The sequence below is a fragment of the Phacochoerus africanus genome, chromosome 7 (genome assembly GCF_016906955.1).
Source record: "Phacochoerus africanus isolate WHEZ1 chromosome 7, ROS_Pafr_v1, whole genome shotgun sequence".
NCBI classification, from domain to species: domain Eukaryota; kingdom Metazoa; phylum Chordata; class Mammalia; order Artiodactyla; family Suidae; genus Phacochoerus; species Phacochoerus africanus.
In genome coordinates, this window is record NC_062550.1 from 18,894,507 (window position 1) to 18,912,030 (window position 17,524).

The following is a 17,524-nucleotide window of genomic DNA, read 5'->3' on the forward strand; positions in this document are numbered from 1 at the left end:
CTCCGCCCACCCTTGATCAGACTGGAGGTGGAGCCACTGCGGCCCGGCCTGGAGCTCTCTGCTGCAGTCAGTGCTCTCGCTGGTCCAACCCAAAGTGTGGATTGGAGTCTCCCACCCCGCTGGCAGTCTGGAGACTCTAAGATTCCTGCAGTAGTTCGCCGCGACCTCACGTTAGATCCTGGAAATCAAGACTATTTCTTCTGAGACACGGCTCTGCAAGAGATGCAGCTCCACCCTGTAAAATAGAGCCACCTGGCAGGATCTTTTCCTCTCCCCCGCAGAGCCACATCATAGCATCTGCCGCCCCACCGAGAGCACCCCAAACCTGGGAGGAACCTCGAAGCATCTTGTGCAGCCAGTTGGACTACATCAATCTCCTACTCCCAAGCCTGGGCAATAACTTGTTTTCTTCCCTCCTAACCAGCTGCCTCGCTTCTTCCCCAAAACTTTATTCCCCACCTACCCAAAATCAATCCCACTCTGCCCCCAGCCTCATTCTCACACCCCAGATTCTTTCTCTGAAGGTGATGGCCAGATCAATTGTGCTTTAAAGCGGAGAAAATAGTCTGACTAACCACCCTAATTTTCTACAGTGTCATTACCAGGAACAGATTTACCAGAAACATTCTTAGATACCCCTCTCCCCACTCTCCACACCCGTCACCTTACCGCTTTCATCAAAGGTAACCTAACCAAGCTTGCCTAACCAAGTCATAGGCTTAGAGAGAAAGAACATAAACCCCTCAGACTTCTTTCTTCATGTAAAAGCTGCTAGGAGAAAATTTTATTAGTTGGTAAATGTTAAGAGAAGGAGGGTAAACTGCAAAAAGGAAAATCCAGATAAAGTACAAAGTTAACAAAAAAATTCAGGAACCCCCCCCCAAAAAAAAAACTGGGCTGAGCATCAGTTACCCCGTACAGGCTTGTTTCCATACAGAATTTCTCCTAGAGAGAGAAAAAAAAAATGCACAAATTAGTTCTGAGAATCTCTCTAACAACACACCTGGGAAATTTTCAGAAAGGCTTGATGAAGTCCCTCCAGACCAGAACCTTTCTTTTGGGAACTTGTAGTGCAACTAGAATATAGAATGGCTGGAGCCATTCTTATTGCTGTCCCAAGTCGGCTAAGGTGGGCAACTTCCCTGGGCTGTTCCACACTTGCTGGCTACTTACTTAGCTCACAGCATGGGGCTGCCTCCTTCTTCTCCTTCTTCATTGTGCTTGAGGGGTTTGACTTTTCCCGGTGCCGGCCCCTGTGTCTTCCCTCTATATATGCAGACAAGCGCGCCTCCCTTGGTTAGATAAGGGCACTTTCGGCGGCTCTGGGCAACACATCGGTAAAGACACCGCATGGAATTTCAAGAAGCGAATCACACCATTCAAAGCATAATCAAATTTCATCTTTGACCTGCCATGAAAAGGGAATCATCATATATCTGCCAATCCTGGATATAAATGAACAATTAATTGCATTTGAAAACGTTTATTCTAAGATTTCATCTCTGTCTCATTTGGCAGGAGCTGGAGGCGGGGCTGTGGGTGGGAGCAATGGAAAGGGGTGGAGTAAAAAGAATTCCTTTTCTACGAGATGCCACTCCCCTTGGAACGGAGCTGGTCTGGGCACTTGAACCAAGTCTGCATGTGCACTAGGACTCTGCTCCCAGGACGTAAGGTGAAACCAATTAACCCCAAGCCTGACAGTCCACGGGTATTTTCCACATAGGTACGTGCAGCACCAATGCAATTATGAGGAGTCTGAGTGTAAGTGAAAATGCCACCCGGTCCATCCCTTGGGATCTGAAGGACCGCTGGCACCGGGCTGGTTAATTAGAGATCCACAGGCGGACAACAAAGCCACACAAACCCAGGACACAGTGCCTGATGGCAAAGAAAAAAGCAAAACAAATCGCTTGAGCTTGCAAAAAACAAATCCAGATCAAGCCAGGATTTCTCAATCTGGGAGAGGAACTGGAAAAAAAAAGAAAGAAAGAAAGAAAAGATGGGGGAGGGCTTGCCTCAACCAAATATAGTTTAGTAGGCCAGCTGGAGGCAAAGCTGGAAATAAGAGGTTTTGGAGTCTGGTGAGGAGAATGGGGTGGGACACTGGAAGACCTCACTGCCTTCAGAAAGTTTTCTGGTAGTTTTAAGGAAAAGCTGCTTACTACCTAAAAACATATACAAATAAGTGTGATAGAAGTAAACGAGATAGGAGTTTCCTTGTGGTGCAGGGTTAAGGATCTGGATGGTCACTGCAGTGGCTCGGATTGCTGCTGTGGCGCTGGTTCCATCTCTGGCCGGAACCGGGTGGAGCCATTGAAAAAAAAAGGGATGGAGTTCCTACTGTGGCTCACAGGATCAGCAGTATCGTGGGAGTGCTGGATTTGTGTCCAATCCCCAGCCCGGCACAGTGGTTTAAGGATTCAGCATGGCTCAGCTGCGGCTTAGGTTGAGACTGTGGGTCGGATGTGATCCCTGGCCAGGGTGGCTCCATATGCTGCAGTGGGGCCAAAAATGAGGGGATGAAGAAAAAGGACTAAATGTCATTACAACTTGACCTATCTCTGTGTCCTTGTTCTACAGCAGACAAATTCCCTGAGGCAAAACTGCCTTCGATTGGGTTGGGCTCCAATTTGTTCCCCTTAATGGCAAAAGAGATTAAAAAAAAAAAAAAAAGAAGAAGAAACATGAAGTCGCCTAGGAACTAACTTTTTGCAGGAAAAGGCTCTATTTTGGTTTAGGAATTCCAAAATAGGAATGGATTTTACAATGAGACTCTACCAAAGCCCCCCCCTATTGCCCCTACTCAGCAGTTACTCCTAAAACACACTCCACGCCCACCTTCTAATTTCCCAGTTCTCACTTTTTTTTTTTTTTTTTCCCTTTTCTAGGGCCACTCTCGAGGCATATGGAGGTTCCCAGGCTAGGGGTCCAATCGGAGCCATAGCTGCCAGCCTACGCCAGAGCCACAGCAACGCGGGATCCAAGCCCGAGTCTGCAAACTACACCACAACCCACGGCAACACTGGATCCTTAACCCACTGAGCAAGGCCAGGGATCAAACCCACGACCTTATGGTTCCTAGTCAGATTCATTAACCACTGAGCCACGACAGGAACTCCACTCCTGAAATTCTTAATATGTATCAAACAACATACTTGACACATTACAGACAGGAATCAATCATCACAATAAATTTGGGAGCCAGGAACTATCAACTTTGTTTTGGGTGTTAGGAACCTGAGTCTGAGGGAGGTTAAGTAATGTGGCTAAGGACACACAGCAAATTAGTGGTAGAACCAGGTCTTGAGCAAAAACTTATTAGATCAAAGAACCAGCACTCAAACTGCCATGCCATAATGCCTCCCCCTTGTACACCTGAAACGATTCCCTTCCATTCAAATCCCTCGCTTGAAAATGATCTTTGATAAAAATCCTATTAATTTTATTATTAAATTAAATTCATTAAATTCATTAAACATTCCACATTACCACAACAGCCAATGAGTTTCTATATAGATGTTAACATGTATCCGTATCAAGTGTGCTCTTTTGTGTGTGTGTCTGTGTCTTTTTTTTTTCTTTTTGTCTTTTTTCTGCTATTTCTTTGGGCCGCTCCCTCGGCATATGGAGGTTCCCAGGCTAGGGGTCGAATCGGAGCTGTAGCCGCTGGCCTACGCCAGAGCCACAGCAACGTGGGATCCGAGCCGCATCTGCAACCTACACCACAGCTCACGGCAATGCCGGATCGTTAACCCCCTGAGCAAGGGCAGGGACCGAACCCACAACCTCATGGTTCCTAGTCAGATTCGTTAACCACTGCGCCACGATGGGAACTCCGTGTCTGTGTCTTTTTAGGGCCATACGCGTGGCATATGGAGGTTCCCAGGCTAGGGGACCAGTTTATTATCGTGTAACTTACCCACAGGCTGGGATTGGTTAGACACTGATCTGGAAGAATTCGCCGCTGCCCTCCACACCACTGAGGGGCCACTGGGACAGTTTTAGACTTAACCTAGGGTAGGGGGGTAGGTACTTGGGAACAGTAAATACATTCCTAAGCCAATATTTATGAGTAACTCGTCTCGTGGGTGTCAGGAATACGTCAACAAAGGTTTTCATCATTGTTTGGGGACCAACAGAGCATAGGGGCCACCTGGTCCTAATGATTATTAAACAATATCTGTTAACTACAAAGCCCTTGACGACAGAGAAATGACTTACTGTATAGTTCAGTCCTGGGCAGGGTGAGCGGAAGGACAGGAGAAACTCTAAGTGTCCAAGATGGCATCAGTCGTGCTCACGGTCACACACCGTCCTTACTTGAAATACTCATTATTGTTGTTGTCGTTGTCGTTATAGGTATCATTGAAATATCCCCCTCTGTGATGCATTCCGACTTCCCCAGGCAGAATTAGCCCTATATTCTGTTAGTGTTGCTACCCAAACAATTCTCCCTTTACTCTGCCACTAACTCATTCTGCATATATTTATTGAAAAATCTACTACGTACCAGGCAGAGGCTGGATGGTACAGATCCAACACAAATAAGAAAAATAAATAAATAAGAGCAGCCCCTGAGAGGGTTAATGTTTTGTGCTTTCTTCTCCCACCAAAATGTGAGCTTCTCAAAAGGAATAATTATATTATCTTTGTACACCTGGTGCTAACAAAGTCCAGATAGGTAAGAGATGTTCCATAAATATATTACCCCATTTTTTTAATATGGGTGTCAGGAAATGAGGAGTAATAATTAGGCTATGTTTGTTTATATTTATGTATCTATCCGAAACTGAGTCTTTATCCTAAAAACATTACTCCCATGGAGTTCCCGTTGTGGCTCAGTGGAAACAAATCTGACTAGTAACCATGAGGACTCAAGTTCCATCCCTGGCCTCACCCAGTGGGTTAAGGATCTGGTGTTGCCGTGGCTGTGGTGTACGCCAGCGGCTATAGCTCCAATTTGACCCCTAGCCTGGGAACCTCCATATGCCGTGGATGCAGCGCTAAAAAACAAAAAATAAAACAAAAAAAAACATTACTCCCCATGATAAAGACTGGAATGCACAGGTAGGATCCCTTTTGAGAATGAAAGACTGGAGTTCCTGCTGTGGCACAACAAGATTGGCAGCCTCTTAGGAGCGCTGAGATGCAGGTTCGATTCCCGGCCTAGAAGAGTGGGTTAAGAATCTGGAGTTGCTGTAGCTGAGGCTTAGTTTGTGACGGTGGCCCAGATCTGATCCCTGGCCCGGGAACTCCATACACTCCGGGGTGACCAAAAAAGAAAAAGAGAGAGAATGAAGGACTTCTTAGTCCTGTTTGGGGTAGGAATACTGCTGGCAGATGACCTCAGCTGTCACATCATGCCCCCTTCTCGGGCAGCCCACATGCAGTGACTGATCCATGTGGGACTGTAAAGATTTATCCCTCTCACCCCAACTGGGGACAGCTCTGAAGGGTGGTGGAACCTATGTCCCCCATCGCAGCCTGACCTCTGTGCAGACTGCTTCCTTCCCTCAGTGTCCATCCCAAGATCCCTTTTTTTTTTTTTTTTTTTTTTTAAGGGCTGCACTGGCAGCATATGGAGGTTCCCAGGCTAGGGGTCCAATTGGAGCTGTAGCTGCCGGCCTACACCACAGCCACAGCAATGCCAGATCCAAGCCACGTCTGCAACCTACACCCCAGCTCACGGCAATGCCAGATCCTTAACCCACTGAGCAAGGCCAGGGATCGAACCTGCAACCCCATGGTTCCTAGTTAGATCCCACTGAGCCACGACAGGAACTCCCAGCCAGATCCTTAACCCACTGAACGAAGCCAGGAATCAAACCCACCTCCTCATGAATGCTAGTTGGGTTGGTTAACTGCTGCACCACGATGGGAACTCCCCAAGATCAACTTCTAATAAGCTTACTGCCTCCATCTCTGAGTCAGCTTCCCTGTCTTACTTCTTCCTGAATCCCCCAAGTTAATGGGTCTGAAAAAGTGATCTGCACTCTTCTACTTCCTTAACCCTCGTTTATTTTTCCATCCTTTGTGGGTCCACCCGAGCAACTACTTCCTCGTTAGCTAAGTGAGATCATCACTGGCCAAATATAGTCAGAAGCCATGAACTCTTCAACTTTTTCCATATGCCCATGTGACATTGCCCCCTTATAGCTCTGCTTTTCTTCGGCTTCCATCACACTGTGCTTTCTGGGTCGTTCTGCTTGAAGTGCTCTCTCTCTACCACGTTCAACTGGGACTCTTCCTTCTCCTCCTCCTTACATGTAGATATTCCTAGGTTCACTCCTTCATCCTCTTCTAATTCCAAACAATCTCTCTGCAATTTCAAGGTAATAATACTGGGGACCCACTCAGCATTAGAGACATTCATGGAACGGGCTGGAGTAAAACAAACAGCCTTTTAAGGGTAGACTAGACCTGGAGTCCAGGTCGAGCCAAATAGGGAAACATGAGTAAATTATTAAATGTGTTTGTGTGTGTGTTTCCACCACACACACAAGTAGTGGCTTGATGTGGGATTTCAGTTCCCAGGTCAGGGACTGAACCAGGCTGAAAGGTGGAAGCACCAAATCCTAACCACAAGACCACCAGGGAACTCCCCTATGTTTCATTTCTTTATCTGAACTGCATCAATACCAATCTTGTAAGGATGCTCCCTATATTTCTGTCCCCCAAACACATTGATGTTCTCTTTCACCTCCCTGTCTTTTCATAGGCTGCGCCTATGGTGCAACACTCTTGCCCTGCCCAACCTTGATCTGGATAAATCCTACTCACCACTGATGTCTCCCTTTAGATGTTCTTTCCTCCAAAAAAGGCCTCAGTGATCCCAATACCTTTGTGAGGCAGGTCTTCTATGACACCCTATACTCTCTTCCCTTTCCCATAGCGATACCTCATGAAATTGTTTGGCTATTTGTCTGCAACCCTCTTTGAGGGCCAGGACTTTGTCCTATTCACTCTTGTATCCTCAGGGAGGACTCCAAGGCTGGCAGCATCCCTTCCCAAACCGAGTACCTTTTCACTTCCTTTTTTTCTTTCTTTTTTTTTTTTTTTTTGTCATTTCTTGGGCCGCTCCTGCGGCATGTGGAGGTTCCCAGGCTAGGGGTCGAATTGGAGCTGTAGCCGCCAGCCTATGCTGGAGCCACAGCAACGCAGGATCTGAGCCATGTCTGCAACCTACACCACAGCTCACGGCAACGCCAGATCCTTAACCCACTGAGCAAGGCCAGGGATTGAACCTGCAATCTCGTGGTTCCTAGTCGGATTCGTTAACCACTGAGCCACGATGGGAACTCCCCCATTTCACCTCCTTGAGGATGATTCCCAAAGGCTATTCTCTGTAGCCGCTTTCCTCAAGCTAAACTGCCCTATGTCTCTCTCCCTGGATCTTCAGCTGCAAAGTCAACATTGGTATATCCTAAACTAGCTTCCTCTCTATTCAAACCGTCTTGTTCTTACACATTCCCTATATGTGCACTTTCTGGCATTGAAAACTAGAAGTCCTCATGGATCCCTCACCTTTCCTTTCATCAGACAATGCCCACGGGTGTTCCTGTTGTGGCTCAGCAGTAACAAACCTGACTAGTATCCATGAGGATTCGGGTTCAATCCCTGGCCTCGCTCAGTGGGTTAAGGATCTGGTGTTGCCGTGAGCTGTGGCATAGGTCGAAGGCTGGGCTCGGATCCCAAGTTGCTGTGGCTGTGGTGTAGGCCAGTGGCTACAGCTCCGACTGGACTCCTAGCCTGGGACCTCCATATGCCACAGATTTGGCCCTAAAAAGACAAAAAAAGAAACCAAATTTGAATAGTTTACAAAGATGTCTTTGTCTCTTATGTTTAATGTCATCATGTAACATTAGAATAAGGACACAGAGGAGTCCTCACTGTGGCACAGTGGGTTAAGGATCTGGCATTTGCTGCAGCTGTGGTGTAGGTCGCAGCTTTGGCTTGCATTCAATCCCTGGCCAGGGTGCTTCTGTATGCTGCAGAAACAGTCAGGAAAAAAAAGACACACAAACACACATTTAACACACATTTTTTCCATTTAATTTCATTCACTAATTTTGTTTGTTTTGTTTTTGGCCCTGGTCTGCAGCAGCTTGATGTGGGATCTCAGTTCCCAGACCAGGGACTGAACCCAGGCCGAAGCAATGAAAGTGCTGAGTCCTAACCACTTGACTACCAAGGAACTCCTCATTTCATTCATTTAATACAGCACTGAGGATCTACTATATGCCAAGTACTGTTTTAGATACTGGAATATAACAATGATCAAGAAACGCAAAGTTCTTGTTCTTAGAGAATTTACATTTGGGGGGGCACAAATAATAAACAAGTCAGTAAGTATATGTTCAAGAAGTAATAAATTCTATTAAAAAATAAAGAGCAGTGGCGCTCTCGCTGCGGTACAAAGGGATTGGTGGCAACATCTTGGAAGTGCCTTGATGCAAGTTCTATCCATAGCCCAGCACAGTGGGTTAAGGATCCAGCGTGGTCATTGCTGCAGTCTACGTTCCGGCTGTGGCTCAGATTTGATCTCTGGCCTGGGAAACTCCACATGCCTCAGGGTGGCCCCAAAAAGATAGATAAATACATAAATAAAGAGCAAGATAAGGAGCAACGAGAGCCAGAGGTGGGCTCTCGTTTTATTTTTAAATTTTATTTATTTACTTATTTATTTATCACTTTTTAGGGCCAAACCTGTGGCGTATGGAAGTTCCCAGGCTAGGATCTGAGGCAATGCTGGATCCTTAACCTACTGATGGAGGCCAGGTGTCAAACCTGCAGCCTTGTGGATACTAGCTGGGTTCGTTACTGATGAGCCACAATGGGAACTCCAAAACATGGGCCATTTTAGAGGGGACCCTTAGGGAAGACCTGACTTTGAAGAATAAATCTGAAGTGAGAGAGCAAGTCGTGAGAGTAACTGTCTGGTTCTCAGGGATGAACTTCCAGGCAGAGGGAAAAGTGAGTGCAAGGACTCTGAGAGAGACGATGACTTCCCCTGAACAATACGTGTACATTTAGTAATAGATCTAGATGTATGTGAACATGTTATTCCCTTATTTTCCTAACTGGGAATATCTGACAGTGATATTATAACAGTGATTTTATGAGTGATATCATACTGCAAAATCCATGAAGTCTTTCTATCCCTGATTCAGCTAGGCAAGCATTTACACATCTTGCTGAGTGTGCAGATGTGCCTGGACTGAGAGTATGTGGAGGCGGGGGGTTCCTTTTCCCGCAGAAACTAAACCCGGGAGAAGCTCAATAAATGGCACAGGTGGAATAATGAGCTGTGCGCCACAGCGAATATCAGAACTGATGGTGGAGATCTCAGGTGACCCTGTCAAAACTGGGTGGGGAGACCTTCCCTCCAGGAGTGTCCCTACCTGTCCTTTTGCTCTCATTGCTGTGGACGTGCCAGGCAGCACAAGGTGGCTCCTGAGGGAGGTTCCTACCAACGCTGGGTAAAGGTCCCCTTATTCAGAGCCAAAGACTAACATAAAGCAGAAATTCCTCTGATCTTAAGCCTTCACAAGGGTTACGTTGCCTAGAAGGGTAAAAGCTTGGGGTGGGGCACGTGTGTGGCAGGTGGAAAGCAGTGGGAGAAGTCAGAAGTCAAGAGACCTGCCCTCCCTAATTGTTGGGTAAATTTCCCTGAACTTGGAACCCCTGTAACCAATCCCTACTTCGCACCGCTCTTCACCTAGGGATTCTCTTTTCTTTGAATTGCACTGACTTCTGACATATTTGATGTTAATTCTTTCTCTTTTTTCCCCTTTTCGGTTGAATTGGCAGCATGTGGAAGTTCCGAGCCAGGGACGGAATCCGAGCCGTAGTTGCAACCTCTACTACAGCTGTGGCAACACCGGATCCTTCAAGCCACTGCATCTGCTGTGGATCGAACCCTCACTGCCACAGAGACAATGCCAGATCTTAACCTGTTGTGTCATAGCAAGAACTCCTGATGTTAATTCTTTACTGTCCACAGTAGCTGGATTGGTCTACCTTTTATTATTATTATTATTATTATTGTCCCATAAATATGTCCTTTGGCTACCTATTTTAAATTTCAGAGTGTGAATTCTTAGACCATGTTTGTGAGCAATACGTTCTAAATTTAGTTCAGGGTCTACCTTAATTGCTCAGCTAGCAGGCACTGATAAAGGCTTTTTTATTTTGTCTTTTTCCAGGGCAACATCCACGGCATATGGAGGTTCCCAGGCTAGGGGTCGAATCAGAGCTGCAGCTGCTGGCCTACACCACAGCCACAGCAACTTGGGATCCGAGCCCAGCCTTCGACCTACACCACAGCTCATGGCAACGCTGGATCCTTAACCCACTGAATGAGGCCAGGGATGGAACCCGCTTCCTCACGGATGGGAGTCAGGTTCGTTAACTGCTGAGCCACGACCGGAACTCCGAGAAAGGCTTTGTGATGATGACTATGTCTGCGGTGATTACACTAGAAATTGAAGGCTACTCTGTCATTTGGGCATACGGCTCTGCTGGAAATGCTGACCTCCTCTTATAAGGCTTTCCTCTGGTTTCAGCTGGGCTTGCCTAAACCTTCCAGTTCGATGCTCAGGAGAACTGGGTTCTCCTTTACATGCACCACCACTTTCTGAGTGATGTCATATGCCTCGGTTTCACAATCTTCTAGGGCAAGTCAGACAAAGCTAACAGGGATTGAAAGTAGGCAAGAGAGGGAAAATAAGAAAGTAGACGTGGAAGGACTTTAAAAGTGGGATATAAGGATACTGTCTCAAGTCTACACCTCCCTTCTTTCAGGGCCAGCAACTGAGACGCTCTTCTTTCTCCCCACAAGCCTAATTCGTCTTCCAGGAGCCTTAGGTTCCTGGTGTGAAGGATGAAGACCCACCCTCTGTATCATCTTTTACAGAGATTCCTCCCAGTGAGTCCTTTTACCTCATCTTTGCCACTGCTTCTTCTTCTTCTTCTTCTTCTTCTTTTTTTTTTTTTTTTTGTCTTTTTGCCATTTCTTGGGCCACTGTCACGGCATATGGAGGTTCCCAGGCTAAGGGTCTAATAGGAGCTGGAGCCACCGGTCTACGCCAGAGCCACAGCAACTCGGGATCCAAGCTGTGTCTTCAACCAACACCACAGCTCACGGCAATGCCGGATCCTTAACCCACTAAGCAAGGCCAGGGATCAAACCTGCAACCTCGTGGTTCCTAGTTGGATTTGTTAACCACTGAGCCACAACAGGAACTCCAAAAAATATCATTTCTTTTTTTTTTGTCTTTTTTTTTTTGCCTTTTCTAGGGCTGCTCCTGCAGCATATGGAGGTTCCCAGGCTAGGGGTCCAATCAGAGCTGTAGCCACCGGCCTACACCAGAGCCACAGCAACGGGGGATCCGAGCAGCATCTGCAACCTACACCACAGTTCACGGCAACGCCAGATCCTTAACCCACTGAGCAAGGCCAGGGATTGAACTGGCAACCTCATGGTTCCTAGTTGGATTCATTAACCACTGTGCCACGATGGGAACTCCAAAAAAATAGAATTTCTTAAATCAAATTATGGAAAAGCAGGAGTCATAACAGATTATTAATGGATAATGGATAATTTTGATAAATGATCTAAAACAAATACCAGAAACTCCTATATAGAAGACATCTAAGGTACAAGTGACAAGGAGAAGATATCTGCAACATACAGGTATATCAGAAGAAGAGGAGCTACAAATAAATGCTGGAGGGGGTGTGGAGAAAAGGGAACCCCCCTACACTGTTGGTGGGAATGTAAATTGGTACAACCACTATGGAAAACAGTATGCAGGTATCTCAGAAAACTGACGACAGAACTACCATATGACCCAGCAATCCCCCTCCTAGGCATATATCCAGACAAAGCATTCACTCAAAAACATACATGCACCCCTATATTCATAGCAGCACTATTCACAATAGCCAAGACACGGAAACAACCTAAATGTCCAATGACAGATAAATGGATTAAGAAAATGTGGTTCAAAAAAAAAAAGAAAGAAAGAAAGAAAATGTGGTTCATATACACAATGGAATACTACTCAGTCTTTAAAAAGAATAAAATAACGCCATTTGCAGCAACGTGGATGGAACTAGAGAGTCTCATATTAAGTGAAGTAAGTCAGAAGGAGAAAGACAAATACCATATAATATCGCTTATATCTGAAATCCAATATATGGCACAAATGAACCTATCTACAGAAAAGAAAAAACTCATGGACTTGGAGAACAGACTTGTGGTTGCAAGAGGGAGGGGGGAGGGTCTAGGAGGGATACGAATTTGGGGTTTGTAGATGCAAACTATTGCATTTGGAATGGATAAGCAACGGGATTCTGCTGTATAGCCCAAGGAACTATATCTGATCACTTGTGATGGAACATGATGGAGGATACTGGGACAAAAAGAATGTGTGTATATACACACATATATATGTTACTTTGCTCTACAGAAGAAATAGAACATGGTAAATCAACTAGAATAAAAAAAAAATTTTTTTAAGATACATGGGAGTTCCCGTCGTGGTTCAGTGGTTAACGAATCTGACTAGGAACCATGAGGTTTCGGGTTCCGTCCCTGGCCTCACTCAGTGGGTTAAGGATCCGGTGTTGCCATGAGCTGTGGTGTAGGTCGCAGATCCCACATGCAGCTTGGATCCCACGTTGCTGTGGCTGTGGCATAGGCCAGTGGCTACAGCTCCGATTTGACCTGGGAACCTCCATGTGCTGCGGAATCAGCCCTAGAAAGGGCAAAAAAAAAAAAAAAAGACAAAAGAAAGGATACATGCATTATGGTTTCCAAAGGAGACAGTTTGAGGGGTTGGGGGATGCACTGGGGGTGTGGGGTGGAAATCCTATAAAGATGGATTGTGATGATCATTGTACAACTATAAATGTAATAAATTCATTGAGAAAAAAAATGAAGTATATTTCTGGCCTTTTGGTGAGAAAAGAAAGTATAGCAAAGCATATACTAAATCTTAAAGTTTCTGCCCCAAAGGAGCACATGTGGCTTCTGCTCACATTTCACTGGGCAGAGCAAGTCGCATGGCCATACTTGAGTTCAGTAAGCTGAGGAAATAAATCGTCCCATAGGGAGGGGCACCGTACATTTGGGAAGAGTAATAAAGTGTACTACCGTGTCCTAATCACATAATAGACTGCATTAACTAGAAATCAAAAATTCTTATAATACTTCTGGGTTATAAAATCAAGGGAAATATGATGTTGTAAAACAATCAGCTCAGTTTATCATCTAAGGAATTATCTTTAGTTTGGGTGAGTAATAACAAAGCCTCATTGTAATGCAATTAATTACTTAAATACCTGTGGAGTTTTTTCCCATTTATTTCTATTAATTGCCTAGATTTTTCTTTTCTTTTTTCTTTTTTTTTTGTCTTTTTGCTATTTCTTGGGACGCTCCCGCAGCACATGGAGGTTCCCAGGCTAGGGGTGGAATCTGGCTACGCCAGAGCCACAGCAACGTGGGATCCGAGCCGCGTCTGCAACCTGCACCACAGCTCACGGCAACGCCGGATCCTTAACCCACTGAGCAAGGGCAGGGACCGAACCCGCAACCTCATGGTTCCTAGTCGGATTCGTTAACCACTGAGCCACGACGGGAACTCCCCTAGATTTTTCTTAACTTTACCTGCTATAACTGTTAAATTGAGGCAGCACTGACAAATTTCTCATGATTTTCTTTTTATATTATGTACACAGATGTCAGATTTGTAGACATTTTGAACTGCAGAATTTTTCTCTATAAACTACAGTCATCTTCAGTCATTAAAATAACTACTCTCTAAAAAAAATAAAATAAAATAAAAATTAAAAGATGGCATTCCCATTGCGGCTCAGTGGTTGACGAATCCGACTAGGAGCCATGAGGTTGCAGGTTCCATCCCTGGCCTCGCTCAGTGGGCTGGGGATCTGGCGTTGCTGTGGCTCTGGTGTAGGCTGGCGGCTACAGCTCTGATTTGACCCCTAGCCTGGGAACCTCCATATGCCGTGGGTGCGGCCCTAGAAAAGACAAAATAAATAAATAAATACAAAAATAAAATAAAAATAAAATATACATGCACCCCTATGTTTGTTGTAGCACTTTTTTCTTTTCTTTTCTTTTTTTGCTTTTTAGGGCCGCATCCACGACATATGGAAGCTTCCAGGCTAGGGGTTGAATTGGAGCTGCAACTGCCAGCCTACACCACAGCAATGCAGGATCCAAGGCACATCTGTGACCTATACCCCAGTTCACAGAAAGACCGGATCCCTGACCCACTGAGCAAGGCCAGGGATTGAACCTGCATCCTCATGGATACTAGTTGAATTCATTTCTGCTGCGCCACAACAGGAACTCCATGTAGCACTATCTTCAATAGCCAAAACATGGGAAAAACCCAAATGTCCATTGACAGAGGAATGGATAAAGAAGATGGATATATACAATGGAATATTAGACATCCATAAAAAAGAATGAAATAATGCCAATTGCGATAGCATGGATGGACCTAGAAACTATCATACTAAGTCAGACAGAGAAAGACAAACATCATATGAGATCACCAATATGTGGAATCTAACAAAAAATGATGCAAAAGAACTTATAAAATAGAAACAGACAAAGATTTTGAAATCAAGTTTATGGTTAACAAAGGGGAAATGTGGGGTGAGAGGGATAAATGAGGGGGCTGGGATTAACACATACACACCACTACATGTAAAATAGATAGATCACAAGGACCTACTGTATAGAACAGGGTAATCTACTCAATGTTGTATAATAACCTATAAGGGAAAAGAATGCAAAGGATTGGATATATGTGCATCTGGGCTGATTTACTTTGCTGTACACCTGAAACTAACACAACTTTCTAAGTCAACTATATTCCAATAAAATTTATTTTTAAAAAAAGAATACGGGTATCTGTAAAGGACGTCTACAAATCAACAATAATAAAGAAGATAAACAATCTAATAGAAAAATGGACAAAAGGTATGAAGAGACAGCTTCCAGAAGAGGAAATCCAAGAAACCTATAATATACAGACAAACCTCATCTACCTTTCTAGTAATTGGGGAAATACAAAATAAATGATGATGAGATTCACTTTGCATCTCCTAGATTAGCAATAACCTTGAAGACTGACCATTTTAAGTGAAGGTGAGAATGTAGAGAAAAAGGACTCTCATGTCCTATAAAACTGACACAGTCACTGCAGCTCTGATTTGATGCCTAGCCTGGGAACTTACATATGCAGCCCTACAAAGCAAAAAAAAAAAAAAAAAAAAGTTGTAAATGTATTTAAGTGTACTTGATTTACAGTGTCATGTTAGTTTCAGGTGTACAACAAAGTGATTCAATTTCTTTTCCCTTATAGGTTATGAGAAAAGATTGAATAGAGTTCCCTGTATTATACATTAGGCCTTTGCAGGTTATCTATTTTATATATAATAGTATGTATATATTAACCCCAACCTCCTAATTTATTCCTCCCATTCCTCTGCCATGCTATTTATGTACCGTGCTGCAGTAATCCATGTGCCCATTGGGTAGCTGTGTTTAAATCTTGGCTCAAACCTTGAGTAGGTTATTAACCTCTTTCTTCATATATAAAGTGGAGCTAACAATAGTACCTACCTCATAAAGTTATAATGAGGATTAAACAAGTTAATATGCATACGGCATTGAAAACAATAGTAGTTGCTCAATAAATGTTAGCTATTGTTATCATTTCTGCAGGAACCTGAAAGACAAGCCAAGAAGAAAGGAAGAAGTAACTGCAAGCAGAAAGCAATAAGTGGTTCAGTTCCCGCTGTGGCTTAGCAGAAATGAATCTGACTAGCATCCATGAGGACGCAGGTTCAATCTCTGGCCTTGCTCAGGGGGTTAAGGATCCAGTGTTGCCGTGAGCTGTAGGTCAAAGATGTGGCTTGGATCTGGCATTGCTGTGGCTGTAGCATAGGCCAGCGGCTACAGCTTCGATTCGACCCCTAGCCTGGGAAACTCCATATGCCATGGGTTTGGCCTTAAATACACACACGCGCGCACACACACACACACACACACACACAATATGTGCAAAAGCCCAGAGGCATAAAGTTCCCTGGCCTATTCTAGAACTGCAAGGCCAATGCTCCTTAGCATAGAAAGCTAAAGGGAAACAGATATCATGAGATATGAGATGGGGCTATAAGGTAGGCTGGGTTAAGGAGTCTGAACTTTATCCTAGGAGTCAGAGGAAACTTGAAAGATTTTACAAAAGGGAGTGACAAGCTTAGATTTGTAACTTCAAAAGCTTTCTTCGGCTACAGCATATTAAACTGGTTGGAGTGAGGCCAAGACAGATGAAAGGAAAACCAGTAAGGAGGCTACTCTGATAATTGAGATCAGAGGCTTGTCGCTTAGACTAGGGTAATGGCACTGAAGAGCGAAGGAAGCTGGCTAACTGAAGAAAGAGAAGCAGAACCAACACCACTGAGTGGATGCATGTTAGGGCGAGGGGAGGGAAAGGCATTAAATAATACATAAATATTTGAGGGAGGAATGGATGAATTCCTTTGTTCCTACCATATTGTTTTGCCACAGGAAATGCCTTCCCTCTATTCCATCCTTCCAGGCAAAATTCCCCCCCATTTCCTACACAAAACCATCTCTGATTGATCTTAACACCTTTCTTGTCGTGTTCCATGATTTTATAACTGAACATTCTTGAGAAATACATAGAGGTTTCTGTTGAGAGGACTTAGAAAATGTCTTAAGGTGGAGATCATGTTTTAGTCAACTTTCTTTTTCTTTTTTTTGTCTTTTCCAGGGCCGCACCTGTGGCATATGGAGGTTCCCAGGCTAGGAGTCTAATTGGAGCTGTAGCCACCAGCCTACCCTGGAGCCACAGCAACACCAGATCCGAGCTGCGTCTGCAACCCACACTACAGCTCATGGCAATGCCAGATCCCCAACCCACTGAGCAAGGCCAGGGACCAAACCTGAAACCTCATAGTTCCTAGTTGGATTTGTTAACCACTGAGCCAGGAAGGAAACTCCCTTAGTCAACTTTCTATTCCACCCACCCCATCCACCTAACACTTGCAGAAAAATCCACCCATTTACAGAATTTTTCCTCTGACTATATGAGTGGTTCAATTGTGAACAATATATGTTCATATAAAGCTCTGTGACCCATAGCGTGCTGCACAGATGTGGGAGCTTTCACAGTCATTTTCTCCTGGAATCTTCACAGAACTCTTATTAAATAGGTACTACCGTAAAGGAAATAAACTCAGAACTAAAGTGACATGTTCAAGGTCACACACATCAAAGGAAATGACAGGGCAAAAACTTGAACCTAGATCCCCTGGGTTCAAATGGGATGCTCTTTCTACTACCCCCCATGGACTGTGAATATTCATATATACTCAAGAGGACTTTTAAATCTGGAAGGCAGCTGAGTGCCGCTTCTAGGAAGTCAGTTTCAGATGTTAAGTTATCAAACATATATATATA